At 40.6% G+C, this 22,329-nt stretch overlaps 1 long non-coding RNA gene across 1 annotated transcript; it reads right to left on the bottom strand.

Moving 5' to 3' along the window:
* Positions 1–16,876: 16,876 nt before the first annotated feature.
* Positions 16,877–17,780, bottom strand: LOC145876101 (uncharacterized). The gene is made up of 2 exons (XR_014391409.1): positions 17,604–17,780; positions 16,877–17,207 (listed from the first exon to the last, which is right to left on the bottom strand). It is a non-coding gene; the product is annotated as an uncharacterized LOC145876101 (long non-coding RNA).
* Between the last annotated feature and the right edge of the window lie 4,549 nt (positions 17,781–22,329).

The following is a 22,329-nucleotide window of genomic DNA, read 5'->3' as shown; positions in this document are numbered from 1 at the left end:
GGAGCCTCAACAACCTCTTGATGCTGAAGAGGCAGAGAAGAGTCTCTCCATATCAGAACACCTCAATAAACACCTGCAGACACCCACAGGGAAGAGAACTCACTGCTGCTCTGACTGTGGGAAGAGATTCACCTCCCCATCAGGCATTAAAATTCATCAGAGAATCCACACAGGAGAGAAACCTTATAGCTGTACTCAATGTGGGAAGAGTTTTGGTCTATCTGGAAGTCTGACTGCACACCAGAGAACACACACAGGAGAGAAATCTTATAGCTGTGATCAATGTGGGAAGTGTTTTACTCAGTTAACCACCCTGATATCACACCAGAGAACACACACAGGAGAGAAATCTTATAGCTGTGATCAATGTGGGAAGTGTTTTGGTCAATCTGGAGGGCTGACAGTGCACCAGAGAACACACACAGGAGAGAAACGTTATATCTGTGGTCAATGTGGGAAGAGGTTTGCGGCATCTTTCACTCTGACTCTACACCAGAGAACACACACAGGAGATTAATCTTATAGCTGTGATCAATGTGGGAAGAGTTTTACTATATCTAGCACTCTGACTCAACACCAGAGAACACACACAGGAGAGAAACCGTATGCTGTGGTCAATGTGGGAAGAGTTTTACTACATCTAGATATCTGACTCAACACCAGAGAACACACACAGGAGAGAAACGTTATAGCTGTGGTCAATGTGGGAAGAGTTTTACTACATCTAGATATCTGACTTTACACCAGAGAACACACACAGGAGAGAAACCTTATAGCTGTGGTCAATGTGGGAAGAGTTTTACTACATCTAGCACTCTGACTAAACACCAGAGAACACACACAGGAGAGAAACCTTATAGCTGTGGTCATTGTGGGAAGAGTTTTACTACATCTAGCACTCTGACTCAACACCAGAGAACACACACAGGAGAGAAACCTTATAGCTGTGATCAGTGTGACAAGAGATTCACAGATAAAAGACCTCTGATCAAACATCAGAAAATACATACATGAAGGAGTTGTTTCATGATATCAATGAAATGATGTCACAATGTAGAATGTTTAAACATTGTAGTAGGAGTATTTTAATAGTGTCACAATGTAGAATGTTTTAACATTGTAGTAGGAATATTTTAATGATGTCACAATGTAGAACCCTCAAAATTTGTCCCCTGTTCTATTGATTTCAACATGATATGGATATTAGCCTCAGGGGGAAAATCCAGGCTCTGAAATGGAAGAGTTACTATTTATGTGATTTAACAAAAAGTGACTAACACAAAAAGAGTTGTGTTACACTTACCATGTTGGTGACCCACTTGAATCAAAATGCAACACTTCAAAATGTAACTAGCTGTTTTCTACAAGTTGTCCTCTAACCAGGGATGTACACATTATTCCCAGATTCCGTGTGGTTTTTGAGCTGTTCGTTTTAACAGGACGTGCAACCTCATCTTCCTCCTTTCGCACAATTGTTGCCAGCAGCATACCACCCTGCATCCCACTGCTTGCTTGCTTCTCAAGCTAAGCAGGGTTGGTCCTGGTCAGTCCCTGGATGGGAGACCATATGCTGCTGGAGGGCCAGTCGGAGGAACTCTTTCCTCTGGTCTAAACAATATCCAAATTCCCCAGGGCAGTGATTGGGGACAGTGCCCAGTGTAGGGTGCCGTCTTTTGGATGGGACGTTAAATGGGTGTCCTGACTCTCTGAGGTCATTAAAGATCCCATGGTGCTTATCGTAAGAGTAGGGGTGTTAACCCCTGGTGTCCTGGCTAAATTCCCAATCTGGCCCTCATACCATCACGGTCACCTAATCATCCCCAGCTTACAATTGGCTCGTTCATTCCCCTCCTCTCCCCTGTAACTATTCCCCAGGTTGTTGCTGTAAATGAGAATGTGTTCTCAGTCAACTTAACTGGTAAAACAACGGTAAAAAGAAAAAAAAATCCACATGATATCGATGAGTTATGACAAATAAGTGTTGTGTTCCTTTGTTTAGGGACCCCTAAATTTAAATGCATCACTCCAAAATGTAGCTGACTGTCTTCTGCAGGTTGTCCTCTAACCAGTGAGGTAAAAGATATCTCCCATTTCCATGTGTTTTTTAGTTGTGTTAGTTTCAACATCACGTTCAACCTGATTTCCCCCCTAATCGATATCAGTGATTTATTGCTACTTGTCAAAACAACAGTGTTTCTGGTGCTTGTACAGTTTTATAAGGTGCTTGTTTTAAATAATACAAGTAATATAATTATTGTGGCAGATGTTTGTGTATATAGCACATGTTATGTTTAGGTTTTCAATTTATCACAAACTGTTTCTGCATATTGGTTATTGATTTGGACACGTTAAAACTGTTTTGACATTGGGGATATCCCATCTAGCAAAATGACGTTGAAAATATGACTATGCAATCAAATATTTACATTTCATGTAACATTTAGTAGTGATAATTATTTATGCAACCAACTGACAATTTTTTTGGTACAATTATAATGACATTGTTGCCCTGTTTTTAGAATATCAGGGTTCATTCTCAGATGTGCCAACCCAAATGTACTAGAGCATGACATTGGGGACTGGGCCCCGTTCCAACAACATGCCTATCTAGTGAACCCTGAATAGAGAGAGAAGCTCCGCAGTGAGGTGGAAAGTTACTACGGATATTGCAGGAGTTTCCTCTTGAAATCAGACATGTCTGTGGTAAGGACAACTTGGTTTCTGATTGTCTCAAGGGTGGGCAGTCAAGAAGATTAGTTTTTTTGCGTTTAGCTAGTGCGTTGCTATAGATCACAATTTATTTTGACTGCACGTTTTTCCGTGTCGGAGATGAGTTTTCTTTGGGCTCGTTCCAAGGGGACGAGAGTTCTAGAAGCTAGTGAGTTTTAGGAAGATGAGAGTTCTAGAAGCTAGTGGGGAGAATATATATATTTTTTCTTGTTTTTAATTGTTGACAGCCAGTAGACACCATGTTTATATTGGTGAAGGTGAAGCATTGTAGTTGATTATAATGTGAAATAGAAGTTATTTTCAACTAGTAGAAAAATGAGGAAGGGAAGCGCTACTGAGGTACACAATAGTAAATGTTGGTAGACAGAAGGTGCTCTTTGGTAAAAGGGGTGAGTAGGTCATCAAAAAGAAAGGAGGACCAAGGCACTCTTCATATAATTGATTAAAATGCCTTTATTAGTATGGCAGGTTCAATAGAAACAATGTTAAAAAAAAAATCCAACGCGTTTCGGCTGCATGGCCTTCGTCAGGGAGTACAAAGAAATGATACAATGTCCTCTTTTTAACAGCTTTTCCAATTAGCCCTAATTGGAGAGGGAGTGGTTACAAAATTGATTGGACACACCTAGTAAGCAATAGTATACACATTAAAAAGTGAAACACTGTGGCTGTGTTATCACAAAAAAGGAAAGATAATACAACTCCAAGCTAGAGGCACTAGAACACCCAGCAAGGTAGTTCCAACCCTAAACATGTCTGGGAGAGAAGTCAAGAACAAGAAAGCAATCTATTCCCTAGTACACTTGAACCCAACAAAACATGAACAACAGTCTAAACATAGCTGAGGGCAATTGAGAAGAAAGACCACTAGATGACAGCAAATGGACCTATCACAACCCTACAGGAATGGACCTATCACAACCCTACAGGAATGGACCCATCACAACCCTACAGGAAGGGTGAGAAATCCATATCTTCATGTGAACCAGGGTATTTAGTGGCTTGTAGTTTGTAAATCCATATCTTCATGTAAACCAGGGTATTTAGTGGCTTGTAGTTTGTAAATCCATATCTTCATGTAAACCAGGGTATTTAGTGGCCTGTAGTTTGTAAATCCATATCTTCATGTAAACCAGGGTATTTAGTGGCCTGTAGTTTGTAAATCCATATCTTCATGTAAACCAGGGTATTTAGTGGCCTGTAGTTTGTAAATCCATATCTTCATGTAAACCAGGGTATTTAGTGGCCTGTAGTTTGTAAATCCATATCTTCATGTAAACCAGGGTATTTAGTGGCCTGTAGTTTGTAAATCCATATCTTCATGTAAACCAGGGTATTTAGTGGCCTGTAGTTTGTAAATCCATATCTTCATGTAAACCAGGGTATTTAGTGGCCTGTAGTTTGTAAATCCATATCTTCATGTAAACCAGGGTATTTAGTGGCCTGTAGTTTGTAAATCCATATCTTCATGTAAACCAGGGTATTTAGTGGCCTGTAGTTTGTAAATCCATATCTTCATGTAAACCAGGGTATTTAGTGGCCTGTAGTTTGTAAATCCATATCTTCATGTAAACCAGGGTATTTAGTGGCCTGTAGTTTGTAAATCCATATCTTCATGTAAACCAGGGTATTTAGTGGCCTGTAGTTTGTAAATCCATATCTTCATGTAAACCAGGGTATTTAGTGGCCTGTAGTTTGTAAATCCATATCTTCATGTAAACCAGGGTATTTAGTGGCCTGTAGTTTGTAAATCCATATCTTCATGTAAACCAGGGTATTTAGTGGCCTGTAGTTTGTAAATCCATATCTTCATGTAAACCAGGGTATTTAGTGGCCTGTAGTTTGTAAATCCATATCTTCATGTAAACCAGGGTATTTAGTGGCCTGTAGTTTGTAAATCCATATCTTCATGTAAACCAGGGTATTTAGTGGCCTGTAGTTTGTAAATCCATATCTTCATGTAAACCAGGGTATTTAGTGGCCTGTAGTTTGTAAATCCATATCTTCATGTAAACCAGGGTATTTAGTGGCCTGTAGTTTGTAAATCTAAAAACTTTCCCTTTGGTTTAACTGTTTAAGACGGTCCCCTTTTCTAATAGAGGCCGGAATGTGATCAATACCCACAAAATACAGTACTGAAGCAGAGAACATTAAAATAATCATTAAAAATAATTGGGGAATTATCCAAAGTGATACTCTACTACGCCAAGTCTTTTCTGAGCCACCAGTCATAAGCTTTAAAAGATGTCCTACCCTAAATGATAAATTAGTACACAGTTATCTTCCGGGTGACTCTCAAAAAACTTGGCTTGACCACAAACCCAAGGGCTCTTTTAAATATAACCACTGCATAAATATTGCACAGAAAAAGTATTTTGTTGATACAGCTTCCAAAATGGAGTATTACGTCAAGCATTTCATTAACTGCAAAACCACTCATGTCATCTATAGATTGGAATGTCCACAGTGCAAGGTGTTCTACATTGGACGGACAAAGAGACGCCTTCAAGACCGCCTAGCGGAACACAAGTATGCCATACGGGTAGGCAATGACGACTACCCCATGGCAAGGCACTATAAGTCCTTACACCAAGGCAACCCTGCCTCCATCTCTTCGCCCCAACCCGGGCTCAAACCAGGGACCCTTGCACACATCAACAACTGACACCCCACGAAGCAACGTTACCCATCGCGCCACAAAAGCCGCGGCCCTTGCAACGCAAGGGGAAACCCTACTTCAAGTCTCAGAGCGAGTGACGTCACCGATTGAAACGCTATTAGCGCGCACCACCGCTAACTAACTAGCCATTTCACATCGGTTACACCTACAAGCTGTGGGTATTGATCACATTCCGGCCTCTATTAGAAAAGGGGACCGTCTTAAACAGTTAAACCAAAGGGAAAGTTTTGGGATTAAATATTTATGTCCCCTTAGTGGTTCATCACGTCAGCAAAAGGGAATATGTTCCATTTATGTTTATTTAGTGCAAATTGTCCACTGGTATTGCTGTATGAAAGTGAATTTCCCCCCAGGCATACATACATGTTCTTTGTTATTACCCGAGCCACTGCCTGTTCACCCCGCTATCATTCAGAAGGCGAGATCAGTACAGGTGCATCAAAGCTGAGACCGAAAGACTGAAAGACAGCTTCTATCTCAAGGCCATCAGACTGTTAAACAGCACAGAGAGGCTGCAGCCTACATATAGACTTGACATCATTGGCCACTTTAATAAATGGAACACTAGTCACTTTAATAATGTTTGCATATCATTTCTCATCTCATATGTATAAACTGTATCTCAGTCTATGCTGCTCTGACATTGTTTATCCATATATTCCTAATTCCATTACGAACCAGCTCTGAGTTCGCAACAAAAGGGAGACAATGTGGAGACAAGGAGTATCAAAAATATATATTTATTAGATAACACAACCAAAATCAACAAGGTGTCTGCATGGAGAGAGTCTCCCTTCATGACTGTGGAAGAGGTCTATTTATCCTGGGACACACCCGGGCCCAGGTGCTTCCCATTTAGCTGACGACCCTCCCAGCTCCGCCCACCGGCATCCTAATAAGGAACCAAGAGCAGAGAGAATACGGCAGACAGAGGGAGGGGCGTTAAATATATTACTCTATTGTTATCATATAGAAACATCACTTGTTAGATATTACTGCACTGTGGGAACTAGAAGGACAAGCATTTCACTACACCTGCAATAACATCTGCTGAACACCTGTATGTGACCAACAACATTTGATTATGAAGGTAATTTGTGTCAAATTTACTTTTCCCCTCATTCACCCCACCTCTTTACATTGCTGATGCATAATCAGTGGCCTGACTGCATCCAGACTATGTCAAAGGCCCATCCTGGTAGATCTGAACCTAATGCAGCTTGGAGTGATCAGATGACAGAAGTCACATTTAGGTGCCAGGTGTAACTGAGGCTGTAGATGCTCCATATCCATTACTTTGAGTGTTGTATATAATATGACTAAATGTGTTTCTGTGTTGCAGGGACAGTCAGAAATGGAACCGCAAGGCCACAGAACATGACATAAGCAGAGCTGTGGGAGACCACCTCAAGCCCCTGGTAGAGCCGGGGGTGGTGTTTACCACTCCACCACGCCTTCAGCAGGCTGGAAAAGTGGGATTGATACAGTTTTTCATACTAAGGTGGACCAAGAGTCTGTTGATTGGCCAGTCATTGGGTTAATTTGTTGAAATCAAATCAAGCTTTATTTATACAGCACATTTCAGACATGGATGCAACACAATGGTTTCACAGGAAAAAATAAAAAAAATGAAAATAAACAGAAATATTTAGTAAACAACAAACAGAAGACTAACAACTGAAAGACTAATGAGCATTCTAAGGAAATGCCATTGATTAAAATATTAATTGGATGCAACATCCAACCCAAAATACCAGCTTGTTTTACTACTTTGTTTGTTGTTACATTCCCCACCAAGAAAAATCTCAAATGTTGCTCAAATAGAAGAGGGAACTAACAAAGAGTCACTGACAACAACCACAACTAAACAGGTGGGGTTTTAGGAGGGGCTCTGAAAGACACTATGGGGGTGTCCACTGGAAGTTGACTAGTAACAACAACTGGGACCTAAAAGACACCCACCATGAGACCCACTAAATCTGCCCAAGAAGAGGAAAACAAAAGAAAATCCCACACCAAACTTAAAGACAGGAAGTAAACCAAAAAGGTGGAGCAACTAAAGGTGTTGACTCTCCACATGTATCAAGACAACTGGAGCACTGGGCCAGACACTCTTAAATAGAACCTGGACCAGCTCAGGTGAAACACCTTCCCACTAACGAGATGGACAAGCCAGCACAGGTGTAACACATACTGACTAACCAGGCGACACCAATATGTACCCAAGACACATTTCAGTTGAATGCATTCAGTTGTACAATCAATCAATTCAGATCAAATTTATTTATATAGCCCTTCTTACATCAGCTGATATCTCAAAGTACTGTACAGAAACCCAGCCTAAAACCCCAAACAACAAACAATGCAGGTGTAGAAGCACGGTGGCTAGGAAAAACTCCCTAGAAAGGCCAAAACCTAGGAAGAAACCTAGAGAGGAACCAGGCTATGAGGGGTGGCCAGTCCTCTTCTGGCTGTGCAGGGTGGAGATTATAACAACATGGCCAAGATGTTTAAATGTTCATAGATGACCAGCAGGGTCAAATAATAATAATCACAGTGGTTGTCGAGGGTGCAACAAGTACCTCAGGAGTAAATGTCAGTTGGCTTTTCATAGCCAATCATTCAGAGTATCTCTACAACTTCCATTTCACATTATAATCAACTACAATGCTTCACCTTCACCAATATAAACATGGTGTCTACTGGCTGTCAACAATTAAAAACAAGAAAAAAACACGTATTTCTAAATAATAATATACAATAGTATTATTGTTCTCCTTTTTCTTTCTATAGAATCCTAAAACTCACTAGCTTCTAGAACTCTCGTCTTCCTAAATCCCACTAGCTTCTAGAACACTCGTCTTCCTAAATCCCACTAGCTTCTAGAACTCTCGTCTCCTTGGAACGAGCCCAAACAAAACTCATCTCCAATACGGAAAAACGTGCAGTCAAAATAAATTCTGATCCATGGCAACGCACTAGCTAAACGCAAAACACAAATCTTATATCCATTTGGGGGGAAATCAGGTTGAACCTGCTCCTGAAACTAGCACAACTAAAAAAACACATGGAAATGGAGATATCTTTTTCCTCACTGGTTAGAGGACAACCTGCAGAAGACAGTCAGCTACATTTTGGAGTGATGCATTTAAATGTAGGGGTCACTAAACAAAGGAACACAACACTTATTTGTCATCACTCATCGATATCATGTTGAAATCAATTGTGTGAGAGGAAGGAGATGAGGTTGCACGTCCTGTAAAAACTAACAGCTCCAAAACCACACGGAATCTGGGAATAATGTGTACATCACTGGTTAGAGGACAACTTGTAGAAAACAGCCAGATACATTTTGATTCAAGTGGGTCACCAATGCTGTAAATGTAACACAGCTCTTTTTTTGTTAGTCACTTTTTGTTAAATCTCATAAATAGTAATCCTCCAATTCAGAGCCTGGATTTTCCCCCTGAGGCTAATATCCATATCATGTTGAAATCAATAGAACAGGGGACAAACGTTTAGGGTTCTACATTGTGACATCATTAAAATATATTGATATCATTTAACAACTCCTTCATGTATTTTCTGATATTTGATCAGAGGTCTTTTATCAGATTATCTCTGGTCACAGCTATAAGGCTGTGTGTGTTCTCTTGTGTACTGTCAGCTCTCCAGATCGACCAAAACTCTTCCCACACTGATCACAGCTAAAAGGTTTCTCTCCTGTGTGTGTTCTCTGGTGTAAAGTCAGAGAGCCAGACTTACTAAAACTCTTCCCACATTGATCACAGCTATAAGGTTTCTCTCCTGTGTGTATTCTCTGGTGCACTGTCAGCTCTCCAGATCGACCATAACTCTTCCCACATTGACCACAGCTATATGGTTTCTCTCCTGTGTGTGTTCTCTGGTGTAATGTCAGGTGGCCAGATTGAACAAAACTCTTCCCACATTGACCACAGCTATAAGATGTCTCTCCTGTGTGGATTCTCTGATGAATTTTAATGCCTGATGAGGTGGTGAATCTCTTCCCACAGTCAGAGCAGCAGTGAGTTCTCTTCCCTGTGGATCTCTGCAGGTGTTTCTTGCGGTGTTCTGATCTGGAGAGACTCTTCTCTGCCTCTTCAGCATCATGATGTTGTTGAGGCTCCCCAGAGGATCCACGATAGTCCCATATCTCTCCTGTGTGAACAACAAAGTCAGACAGATGATTAAAGGCCCACAACAGCGGTAATCCACTGTAAAAGGTGATGCCAACAGCGGAGCCATGATGTTGTACAACAATTGACGTCTGTAATGAATGTTAAAATTATTTGACAATTGTCTTAAAATGAGCAAGAATAGTCATATTTTGTCTTGTTTTCACATTAGTAGTAACATCGATGATTGTAGGCTAGAAATAAGTTATTCATGTTGTTGAAACTCTAAGCAGTGTGCCAGACGACTTTTGGTCTCCAATATAGGCCCCTTTCTGTGTTTGCTAAAATTGCGGCACGAGGGCGATGCACATGCAATTTGGTTGTAGAAACTCCTCCCTGCTAATGAGGAAACCGATAGTTACGGATGTACTATATCTGCCTGGAGCAAAAATGGTGAGCAAAGATTAAAGTTTTTCACAATGTATTCTGAATGTGAATGGGGGAAAAACTCAGGGAAGTAACTTCCATTTCCAGGTTGCTTATGAGTGCATTTCACACTACTTTGGATTATAATTGTAAAGCTCGCTTGAATGTCCTGCTTAATATAATGTTTGCTACAGTATTAAGAACCGAGTTAATGACAGTATCCATTTGGGTGTTGTCAATAAAGTTATGATTTTTTAAATGTATTTTTAATTACATTTTGTTTTTCACCTTTATTTAAGCAGGTAGGCCAGTTGAGAACAAGTTCTCATTTACAACTGCGACCTGGCCAAGATAAAGCAAAGCAGTGCGACACAAACAACAACACAGAGTTACACATGGAATAAACAAGCGTACAGTCAATAACACAATAGAAAAATCTATATACAGTGTGTGCAAATGGAGTACGGAGGTAAGGCAATAAATAGGCCATAGTAGCGAAGTAATTACAATTTAACAAATGAACACTGGAGTGATAGATGTGCAGATGATGATGTGCAAGTAGAAATACTGGTGTGCAAAAGAGCAAAAAAGTAAATAAAAACATGGGGATGAGGTAGGCAGTTGGATGGGCTATTTACAGATGGGCTGTGTACAGCTGCATCGATCGGTAAGCTGCTCAGATAGCTGATGCTTAAAGTTAGTGAGGAAGATATATGTCTCCAACTTCAGCGATTTTTGCAATTCGTTCAAGTCACTGGCAGCAGAGAACTGGAAGGAAATGCAGCCAAAGTAGGTGTTGGCTTTGGGGATGACCAGTGAGATATACCTCCTGGAGCGCATGCTATGGGTGGGTGTTGCTATGGTGACCAGTGAGCTGAGTGAAGTCGGCCTAGCAAAGACTTATAGATGACCTGGAGCCAGTGGGTTTGGCGACAAATATGTATACCAGGTCGATTAGAAAGGCCTGCTCGCAGAAGTGTTCTAGGGAGCATTTGACAGTGATGAGGGGTGGCCGTTTGACCGCAAACCCATAACGGATGCAGGCGATGAGGCAGTGATCGCTGAGATCCTGATTGAAAACAGCAGAGGTGTATTTGGAGGGCAAGTTGGTCAGGATAATATCTATGAGGGTACCCATGTTTACAGATTTAGGGTTGTACCTGGTGGGTTCCTTGATAATTTGTGTGAGATTGAGGGCATCTAGCTTGAATTGTAGGACGGCCGGGGTGTTAACCTCACTAGGGTAGGGGGCACTGTTTTCACCTCCGGATGAAAAGCGTGCCAAAGTAAACTTGGTAGATTTGGATAGAAAACACTCTAAAGTTTCCAAAACTGTTAAAATAATGTCTGTGAGTATAACAGAACTGATATGACAGGCGAAAACCTGAGAAAAATACATCCAGGAAGTGGGATTTTTTGTTGTTGTAGTTTTCCATTGACTGCCTATACAGATTCCATTGACTTAGGTCTCAAATTGCACTTCCTATGGCTTCCACTAGATGTCAACAGTCTTTAGAAATAGTTTCAGGCTTGCATCCTGAAAAATGAGAGTGTAAGACCACTCTGAATGAGTGGACCATTCAGTATCTCAGAGATTTTTCATGCGCGAGACCGAGAGCGCACCTTTCTTGTTTACCTTTTATATTGACGACGTTATTGTCCGGTTGAAATGTTATATATTATTTAGGCTAAAAACAACCTGAGGATTGATTATAAACATCGTTTGACATGTTTCTACGAACTTTACTGATACTTTTCGGATTTTTCGTCTGGCTGTTGTGATTGCCTTTGAGCCTGTGGATTACTGAACAAAACGCATGAACAAAACGGAGGTTTTTGGATATAAAGAGAGACTTTATCGAACAAAACAAACATTTATTGAGTAAATGGGAGTCTTGTGAGTTGCAACGATATGAAGATCATCAAAAGTAAGTGATTCATTTTATCGCTATTTCTGACTTGTGTAACTCCTCTACTTGGCTGGTAACTGTTTGTAATGATTTGTCTGCTGGGCGCTGTTCTCAGATAATCGCATGGTATGCTTTCACGGTAAAGCCTTTTTGAAAATCTGACACCGTGGTTTGATTAACAAGAAGTGAATCTTTAAACCGATGTATAACACTTGTATGTTTTATGAATTCTTATAATGAGTATTTCTGTTTTTGAATTTGGTGCTCTGCAATTTCACTGGATGTTGGCCATGTGGGACGGTAGCGTCCCACACCCCCTAGAGAGGTTAAGCATATCCCAGTTTAGGTCACCTAACAGAACAAACTCTGAAGATAGATGGGGGCCAATCAATTCACATATGGTGTCCAGGGCACAGCTGGGGGCTGAGGGGGGTCTGTAACAGGCGGCAACAGTGAGAGACTTATTTCTGGAGAGATTCATTTTTTTAATTAAAAGCTCGAACTGTTTGGGCTTAGACCTGGAAAGTATGATAGAACTTTGCAGGCCATCTCTGCAGTAGATTGCAACTCCTCCCCCTTTGGCAGTTCTATCTTGACGGAAAATGTTGTAGTTGGGGATGGAAATTTTTGGTGACCTTCCAAAGCCAGGATTCAGACACGGCAAGGACATCAAGGTTGGCGGAGTGTGCTAAAGCAGTGAGTAAAACAAACTTAGGGAGGAGGCTTCTGATGTTAACATGCATGAAACCAAGGCTTTTACGGTTACAGAAGTCAACAAATGAGAGCGCCTGGGGACACACAGGGCCTGGGATAACCTCTACATCACCAGAGGAGTAGGGTGAGGGTACGGCAAAAGGCTTTCAGAACTGGTCGGCTCCCTCTAGTCAGGTTATAGTGATGACTGGCTCCCTCTAGTCAGGTTATAGTGATGACTGGCTCCCTCCCTCTAGTCAGGTTATAGTGATGACTGGCTCCCTCCAGTCAGGTTATAGTGATGACTGGCTCCCTCCAGTCAGGTTATAGTGATGACTGGCTCCCTCCCTCTAGTCAGGTTATAGTGATGACTGGCTCCCTCCAGTCAGGTTATAGTGATGACTGGCTCCCTCCAGTCAGGTTATAGTGATTTTGGGGCTCCCGAGTGGCGCAGCGGACACTGCATCTCAGTGCTTGAGGCTTCACTACAGACACCCTGGTTCAAATCCAGGCTGTATCACAACCGGCCGTGATTGGGAGTTCCATAGGGCGGCGCACAATTGGCCCAGCGTTGTCCGGGGTAGGCAGTCATTGTAAATAAGAATTTGTTCTTAACTGACTTGTCTAGTTAAATAAAGGTTACATTTAAATACATTTAAAAAATAGAGTTTCATGACAAACCATTTTTTACAAATCCGGCAAGGCACCAATTTTGAGAAGGGTTTAAAACAAAGGTTTCAAACCAATTCATGAATGTAATTGAATCTAGGTATGTCTTGCCTTTAATGTAATGGCATGAAAAACAATTGTCTGAATATTATACAATGACTTATCAACAGCTCTAATAATTTGCCTCCACAGGAAATCTACACTGGCAGTTATAGAATATACTATATATCCTAGAAACCTGGTTAAACTATCATTATGACATCATGGATGAATTCTAGAATATACTATATATCCTAGAAACCTGGTTAAACTATCATTATGACATCATGGATGAATTCTAGAATATACTATATAGCCTAGAAACCTGGTTAAACTATCATTATGACATCATGGATGAATTCTAGAATATACTATATATCCTAGAAACCTGGTTAAACTATAATTATGACATCCTGGATAAATAAATTTGAGTGGTTACACTCCTCCTTCCCCCATCCCTCAGCTGTTTACCAAACCAAGCCTCTGGGCAGCCATTTTGTTACTGTTGAAAAAACCCACACAACCCAGCAATCTGCCGTTCATACAACAACAAAACTGTAATTCCACCACTGTTGGTTATAAGATGATTATGGGGTTGGAGAAATGTAACTACTTTCAAATTCATAGACAGACCTATGGATGCAAGGACTGACCATCCATGATATCAACATTATAGTTTTAACTATGTTGAGGCTATACAGTGTTGGTTTACATTTCTAAACATTGGAGTAAAAAAAAGCTTATTTGGGGTTCTGATGGGGTACAACAGTTGAACTAAGCTCATGAGGCATGTGTTATATTCTTCAAGAATCAATGGTTATACATAAATAATTTTAAACGTCTAAATATGGATGTAGCTGTTGAATATTTCCGCTTTAACACCACACATCAGTTCAACAACTGCAGAGTTTGTGCCTCTGTATTGAAGACAGTACTTACTAGTGTTAATCAGGGAACGGTTTCTCAAAACCATCTTATGGCTAAGTTCACCGTTAGAACCATTGGACGTCTTAAGATGCGTTTGGGAAACCGGGCCCAGATGTCCAGTTTCCTCCTTTATCGATGTAACAGTCATCTCCCCCTCTTCCTCTTTCACTCCATAAACTGCATCCTCCTCTTCTTTTACTGTAACATCCTCCTCCTCTTTCACTCTGAACGCGTATTTTTCTTCTTTCACAGTAACGGCCTCACCCTCTACTTCTTGTTTTACTGTGATGTCCTCATCTTCTTTAGCAGCAGGAGAGTAGCTCAGTGACCGCATGGTCGGAGATGTTAGCTAGCTAGGCTAATGCTAACTTAACCAGCCCGCTAGCTGAATAATAACAACAACACCGTAAATATGAAATTAAATCGGATAACTAACTAGACGACAGAAGTGGGTTTAAAACACAGTGGCTAATATACACTAAAGCGTCTAATGAGCTTTATTGGTTCGGCTATTTTGTCTAGCGAGCTACCGAGGTGGCTGATTATCTGTTGCTACTGTTGAAAGAAGCGTTCCGTCCACTACATTATACGTCACACCAACAGCATTACCTTAAATTCCCACACCGCCATCTGCTGACTGGAGTGGGTAACGCAGTTGAGTAAAATGTTTATTTAATTTTCAGACAAAAGTTAAAGGGTAGGAATCCGGGACGTCGATAGGCCTAAATATTCATTAGCCTAAATATTCATTAGGGACATCGCTGGTACTAAAATATTAATTAGCCCCCCTTAAATAAATCAATATCAGTCAATATATTTTTTCTGTGATTTATTTTTTTCGTCAACCGTTCCATCGCATCTTAAACTTTTTAAGGGGCCGCACTAGGACCGGGGGAGGCTGCTGCTGCACTAGTGACTGTTAGACTTTCTTCAGTAAAGATGGTGGACAGAAACACTAGGAGAGAGGGGTACCCCTACACAGAACTGAACTGGATCAAAGATGGCGGACAGAAATACTAGGAGAGAGGGGTACCCCTACACAGAACTGAACTGGATCAAAGATGGCGGACAGAAATACTAGGAGAGAGGGGTACCCCTACACAGAACTGAACTGGATCAAAGATGGCGGACAGAAATACTAGGAGAGAGGGGTACCCCTACACAGAACTGAACTGGATCAAAGATGGCGGACAGAAATACTAGGAGAGAGGGGTACCCCTACACAGAACTGAACTGGATCAAAGATGGCGGACAGAAATACTAGGAGAGAGGGGTACCCCTACACAGAACTGAACTGGGTCAAAGATGGCAGACAGAAATACTAGGATGGAAGCAAATGTAAGGGATTATAACGTCATAACGAATCATGCAGAAACATGTACAGTTGACAGAAATGTTAGTTAATGTAGAGACAAACGATTATGCTTTTTTTTTATCATAAAGTTCATTTACGAAAATCGCGATTTAGCAAGCTAGCTGACTAGCTAACATTAGCCAACTAGCTGACTAGCTAACATTAGCCAGCTTGCTGACTAGCTAACATTAGCTAACATTAGCCAGCTAGCTGACTAGCTAACATTAGCCAGCTAGCTGACTAGCTAACATTAACCAGCTAGCTGACTAGCTAACAATAGCTAGCTAGCTAACATTAGCCAGCTAGCTGACTAGCTAACTTTAGCCAGCTAGCTGACTAGCTAACATTAGCCAGCTAGCTGACTAGCTAACATTAGCCAGCTAGCTGGCTAGCTTTATGGGTGTTGTGACATGAGTATGAAATTGTCATTCTGGTTGATTTAGGGACTCCTGAAACAACCAGCAAACCAGGCTGTCGTTTTGTGAAACAGTGGATGTATATAATCTAGCTAGCTGAAGAATTTACTGAAAATTGAATGTACAATTGTGTTAACTTGCCTTGCTGATATTTGCCATGCAGATAGATGAAATAACGTAGCTAGCTATGTTCTTGCTTATTGTGCAGTGGATGATTAAAATACCTGTATGCCTATGGATGTGTAGCTAGCTATCTAGCCGATCTGTGTATGGACCCAAACGTTTGGTATACATATTAGTTCAGAACCTATGAACCTCAGCTATCATAGCCAGTTGTATCAACTTCAAAACAGCCTGAATGACATTAATGAAGCCTATGGATTGAGTAGAATATAATATCATGTTGTACCAAGGATGCAAGTCGTATATACTTGTAGTTATTACCATGCATGAGATCCCCACATTGTAGCCTGTACATTTAACATATTCACTGATGATGTACTCTACCTTGGCAAATAAAGGTGCAGTTTAGGTATGAATGTCTTTGAGATTATTTTTCAGTCATATCCAATACCAGGAGTATCAAATTCCAGTCTTTGAATGACGCTGTGTCTGCATGTATGTATTACAATTATACACTTCAACAGTGTTTACCAATCTTGGTCCTGGGACATCAATGGTTACACTTTGTAACTAATAGACTAGAAACAGGATTTAACTAGTTAATTCATATATACAGAAATATAATGTTAAAAAACAGAACACTACACTTCCTATGCATCATGTAAATACTCTAACACTGGTTCATCTCAACATCTAATGCTCTTCATCTGCATTGATCTGATAAACACAGGATAGGTGGAGTATTTCATCACATTACACTTCATTTCAACCAGTAGAGAATGTGAAATGCTTTATTGAAAAGCTCATTATCCAAGTGTTATAAATACAAGTTTAATCTGTACTTCAATGCACATCTGTTGTGCATTATAAAAACAGAGGAAGAAAGAGGAGGTGGTGAGAGAGGTGTAAAAGACAGAAAGGGAAAGAGGTAAGCACATAGGAGCAGGGAAGGCAGCACATGATTAATGAATCACAGTGCTACATAAATATTCTCTCAGTTCATCACAATTACATAGTGTCTCTCGTCGGCCCAAAGGTTCTTAAAAGCAGGTGAGGTGGTGATGATGGGACTGGGGGTTGGCATCCTCTCACATCAAAACATACCTGCAGACGAGAGACAGATGGAGAGAGAGAGCATGTTTAAACCTTGTGTTTTTATTTTTTATTCTAACATTGTTAGTCATCAATCAGGAGGTGAAATGTAAAACTGACCTTGGATCATTAACTCTGGGACTACTGCATCTCTATCTGTATTTCAATGTAAAGCATCTCTTTAATAATACTTCCTGTATAATATAAACTGACCTGGGATCATTAACTCTGGGACTACTGCATCTCTGTCTGTATTTCAATGTAAAGCATCTCTTTAATAATACTTCCTGTATAATATAAACTGACCTGGGATCATTCACTCTGGGACTACTGCATCTCTGTCTGTATTTCAATGTAAAGCATCTCTTTAATAATACTTCCTGTTGACCTGACCAAGTGACCTCTCACCTCTGATCATGCTGTGCCCTCTATGTAGCCAGTTCAGATGCAGGAGGGGTTCGTCGACACAGCTGATATAACCTAGAGGATTTAGGGAGAAGAGGAGAGAGGGATGAAGTGAAGGAGAGAGACTGTTATTGAGAAAATAAGGTAGTTAAAGCGACAGTGTTCAACAGGAATCTGTGTGTGGCCTCACCTGGTGTCCACACCACACTAAGTGGCTGCAGAGTACTTTATGCTGAAAAACATGAATGGACACATGAGGACAAACAATATAGCGTAGTTATAGAAATAATGAAGTGTCTTACTATTCTCCATGGTTGGCCCTCTTGCCTATTCTTTGAAGGTGGAAGGAGCCACAGTTATACACCTGAGCCTGTTTACTGCACAACACAATCCATCAATCAGATTGATTCATGAGTGTGTAGGTGTGGGTTATAGGGTGTCTAATTGTTCTACATTTTTTCAATATGGGTGATTTAAAATAGCCTGTTTTGTTTTTGCACAGACATCACACCCTTACCTAAACAGCACCCTCACCTGAGAAGTAGAAATCAAAGGGAGAGAAACTGTGAATTGAATAACTGCAGTTGACATAGCTAAGTAAATGGAAGAATACTCTTATTGCAATGTGAATGGCTCTTAAAAGAGCTTTTGGTTGTGCATAGTGACGTCTATGGTGTTGTCAGGGAACAGCACCCTCTTTGAAGAAGTAGGAGGTGAAGATCTCCTGCACACGGATTGCCTCTCTTGCTGCGTTGTTGGACCCCATCCTTGAAACATCCTGCAGAGCAGCAGACTCCTCCTCTGGCACACGGTGGCGAGCTGCAGATCCCCTCCTTGTCCTCGTGTCCATCCTCATGAAGTTACGCAGGACACAGGTAGCCTTCACACACCTGAATTCCTCCAGGAGGCAGTCCCAGATGACCCTGGTCACCCAACCTTGCAGTGCCCTACACGGTAACTGTAGGCAATCGTTTTGAAGGAATCTCCAGTTACAAGGTATCTGTAGGAATATGGAAGACAATGTAATTTCTAGACTGTTACATCACCAGGTCATTGTGGATTACTGAAGTATAATATCCCTGATAACAAATCATGATAACATTGGATTGATAGATGCATGGGCACACATATGTACATGTGTAGCATGTGAAAATAACAGGATCATATCAAGGATAGCATCACAAATGAATACATAAATATCACTTGAAGCTTGATGATGAGTTGATCATTTGAATCAGCTGTGCAGTGTGAAGGCAAAAACAAAAATGTGCCCCCCTTTGAGTCCCCAGGACTGAGAACCACTGCTCTTCATTGGGACCTCTTCATATGTAGACTGGCTTTCATAGAGCTCTTTATCTGAGGACAGAAAACCTCACAAGAAACAGACTTCATTATAGTCAAATTACACCACACTGAATATTATGTTACTATTATCTCCGTCCTCACTTCTAGGGACAGGAACTACACAAAAGTACCTGCCCTATCCAGAATAGCCTCCTCTCTCACTGACAGCTGGGGCTGCTATCCTTTCACCCTCCTCCATGGCTGTTAGCTAGCTACCTACAAATGCATGTGGAGTTTGTTTTTTACAGTGATAAATACATCAAGATAGCTAGCTAATATGAAGTTAGGTAGATGGTGATATTTTATTCACTTACCTAGGTATCTATCTATACAGTATGTGAAATTGGTTAGATAGCTAGCTAGCCAACTAGCTATCTCATTTAGCAGCTCATTTGAGTTAGCCTGCACTGTAGCTAGTTAGCTAATAATACATTGTTGTTTTTTTTACATTTTCAAAATCTATTTACTTACTTACTTGAATAGGTTCTCCCAGCCATGTGGACAATTGGAAACAGGGCAGCAAAGTTTGTTTGTCATCAGATAGTTTTAGAGGATATTACTATTGAACTACAGAAAAACAACTGTCTTTTGTGGCTCTCTCCAGGTAACCAGGACAATAAATCAGAGGAGTGACTGGGGGAGAGGTCTCCACACTCACACAATCCCCCACAGGTCTACTGTGAAACCTCACACCTTCACAATAGTGTTTGAGTCTATTACTCCAGAAAGTACACATGATTGGTCGCCCCCAGGTCCAGACAGTACCACCTGGAAAAGTATCCATGTCCAATTTGAATACATGTGAGGCAGCTCCCAATGGGACCAATCAGATTATACTCAGTCCTATACCGTGTATCCACCTATAACCTACACTGATAAACTACAATTACATAGCTGTTACTGTGTAACTGCAATGTTGTTTCGACAGCTAAGCTAAAGTTATGTAATAACATAGTAACAAATGTACACTAAATGTAAAATGTTAACATTATGACTTTATATTCTCAAAATAAATATATTACATTTTGTAAAAGGAGGAATGTAATCGTAAAGCCACATAGCACTATTGGAGTGTACTCCACCTCCTGTTTTATAGATGTCATGCTGGCCTGACGAGGTACACATTGTGACACCTGATTGAAGGAGGAAAAATATTAGGACTGATTGAGCTATAGTTTTCAAAAGTGTTTCAATAGTTCTCAATAGCAATTTGCCAACTATTAAAACAAACACAAAAACATTTGCATATTTTTTTCACAAGAAGTATCAGAATAGAATAGCCAGTTTAATTTAGATAAGAGGACGTTAGATTTATAATTACCCATTTGTCTATGTCAGCGGACATCCCTGACATAGACAAATGCTTGCATGGAACACAACAAAGATGTTGTTGGCCTCCTCAGCAGCACAGACGACCTTTGTCCAGAAGGCACGGGAGGTGTCTTTGTACCTGCTGTACTATAGCTGTAACGGGTCCTATGTGTAGCTGGTGTAGAGAGTCAGGCGCAGGACAGCAGATATGAGTAATCAACGTACTTTTACTCAAAATGTAAAAAATACAAAGTAACAAATACACGCACACCATGACAGACCGAAAAACAATAAACAATCACTCACAAAAACCCATGGGGAAACAGAGGGTTAAATAATGAACCAGTAATTGTGGGAGAGAAATCAGGTGTGTAAAACAACGACAAAACAAATGGAAAATGAAAAGTGGATCGGCGGTGGCTAGACGGCCGGTGACGTCTGTATATATTTTGATAAAGGTTAGAATCTATGAAACTATGACATTGAGATAAATCTCTCAGCCGTTTGGATTTGATAGTCAGCTATTTAGTCATATGCACAGGTGAGTGTAAACGATGCGTTATTAATCCCAATGTTAAATTAAATGATGTTTTAGGTTGAACACTAGTAGATCTGACGTCACAAAAACGTTTTGCCAACTACAAATTAACACAACAACATCGAATTGACACGAGATTTGCTATTAAAAGGCTGATCTCTGAGGAAGATTGGGTGTAAACGACTCAACTCGGCCTTGTGTCATAACGGTTTCAAATTGCTATAAGACGATATAATAAATATTATAGTCATGGCGGTAGATAAGACAACGGGTTGATAGTTTTAGACCAATTAATAACGGAACAATCCACAGATAAAGTGTACTTGTAAATCTCGCCTTCAACAACAAAATCAATGGCCTTTTTCAGAAAAAAATGTTTTTTTCCCCTCCTTGGTCAAGCCCACGGGACAGCCACCATTGCTTTTGTAATTGACAAAGTTACTATCGGTTGCAGGATCCATTCTTCTGAAAACATCCGTTTTCCAAATGAAATCAATCAACTGTGTTGTAATAATCTGCAACGTTGTGACATTTCTGCCAGTTGTGTAATTTGGATAACCTTGCCTAATGTCAGTCATCAATGAAGCTTCTTGTTGTTGCTTTACTGAAAGGTCAAATGAGAAGTATGGCGTAGTGTAGGTAGGCCTGACGTCTTCCATGATATGTTGTGACACTTCAAAAAATAAAAATACTCTACAGTATAAACGCCATTAACAGTAAAACGAAGCACTCTTTCACAAAAAAGAGGCTTCAGCAACCCACAGAAAGACGCCCACGTTTATATATTGTTTTGGAAAACACATGGTGACGTGTAAATACAAACTTATCATTACAATCTTTATCATCTGTGATGCTGATAATATACAGTGTGTTTTCCATAGCAGTGGAGCCATATCACCTTATAGTCAGAAGAACAATGAGTGTGTCTGGATGTGGAATACGTTGGATCTTGGACTAGCCACAGTGATGGAAAATAAATCACTTCATTCTGTCTTTATTGTATATCATGATATCTGTGAGGCAAGACAATACCATATGTTATGATTAAAAAGACAAACCAAAACTGTTGTGTCATTTGAGGTTAACTAAATGTAGAAATAAGGACAGGGGAGAATAAAGAGGATCAGGGGAGAATAAAGAGGATCAGGGGAGAATAAAGAGGACAGGGGAGAATAATGAGGACCAGGGGAGAATAAAGAGGATCAGGGGAGAATAAAGAGGATCAGGGGAGAATAAAGAGGATCAGGGGAGAATAAAGAGGACAGGGGAGAATAAAGAGGATCAGGGGAGAATAAAGAGGATCAGGGGAGAATAAAGAGGATCAGGGGAGAATAAAGAGGATCAGGGGAGAATAAAGAGGATCAGGGGAGAATAAAGAGGATCAGGGGAGAATAAAGAGGATCAGGGGAGAATAAAGAGGATCAGGGGAGAATAAAGAGGATCAGGGGAGAATAAAGAGGACAGGGGAGAATAATGAGGACCAGGGGAGAATAAAGAGGATCAGGGGAGAATAAAGAGGATCAGGGGAGAATAAAG

The sequence above is a fragment of the Salmo salar genome, unplaced genomic scaffold (genome assembly GCF_965601325.2).
Source record: "Salmo salar unplaced genomic scaffold, fSalSal1 ptg000432l, whole genome shotgun sequence".
Classification (NCBI taxonomy): domain Eukaryota; kingdom Metazoa; phylum Chordata; class Actinopteri; order Salmoniformes; family Salmonidae; genus Salmo; species Salmo salar.
Note: the sequence above shows the minus strand (reverse complement) of the source record. Positions and strands in the feature narration are given on the sequence as shown.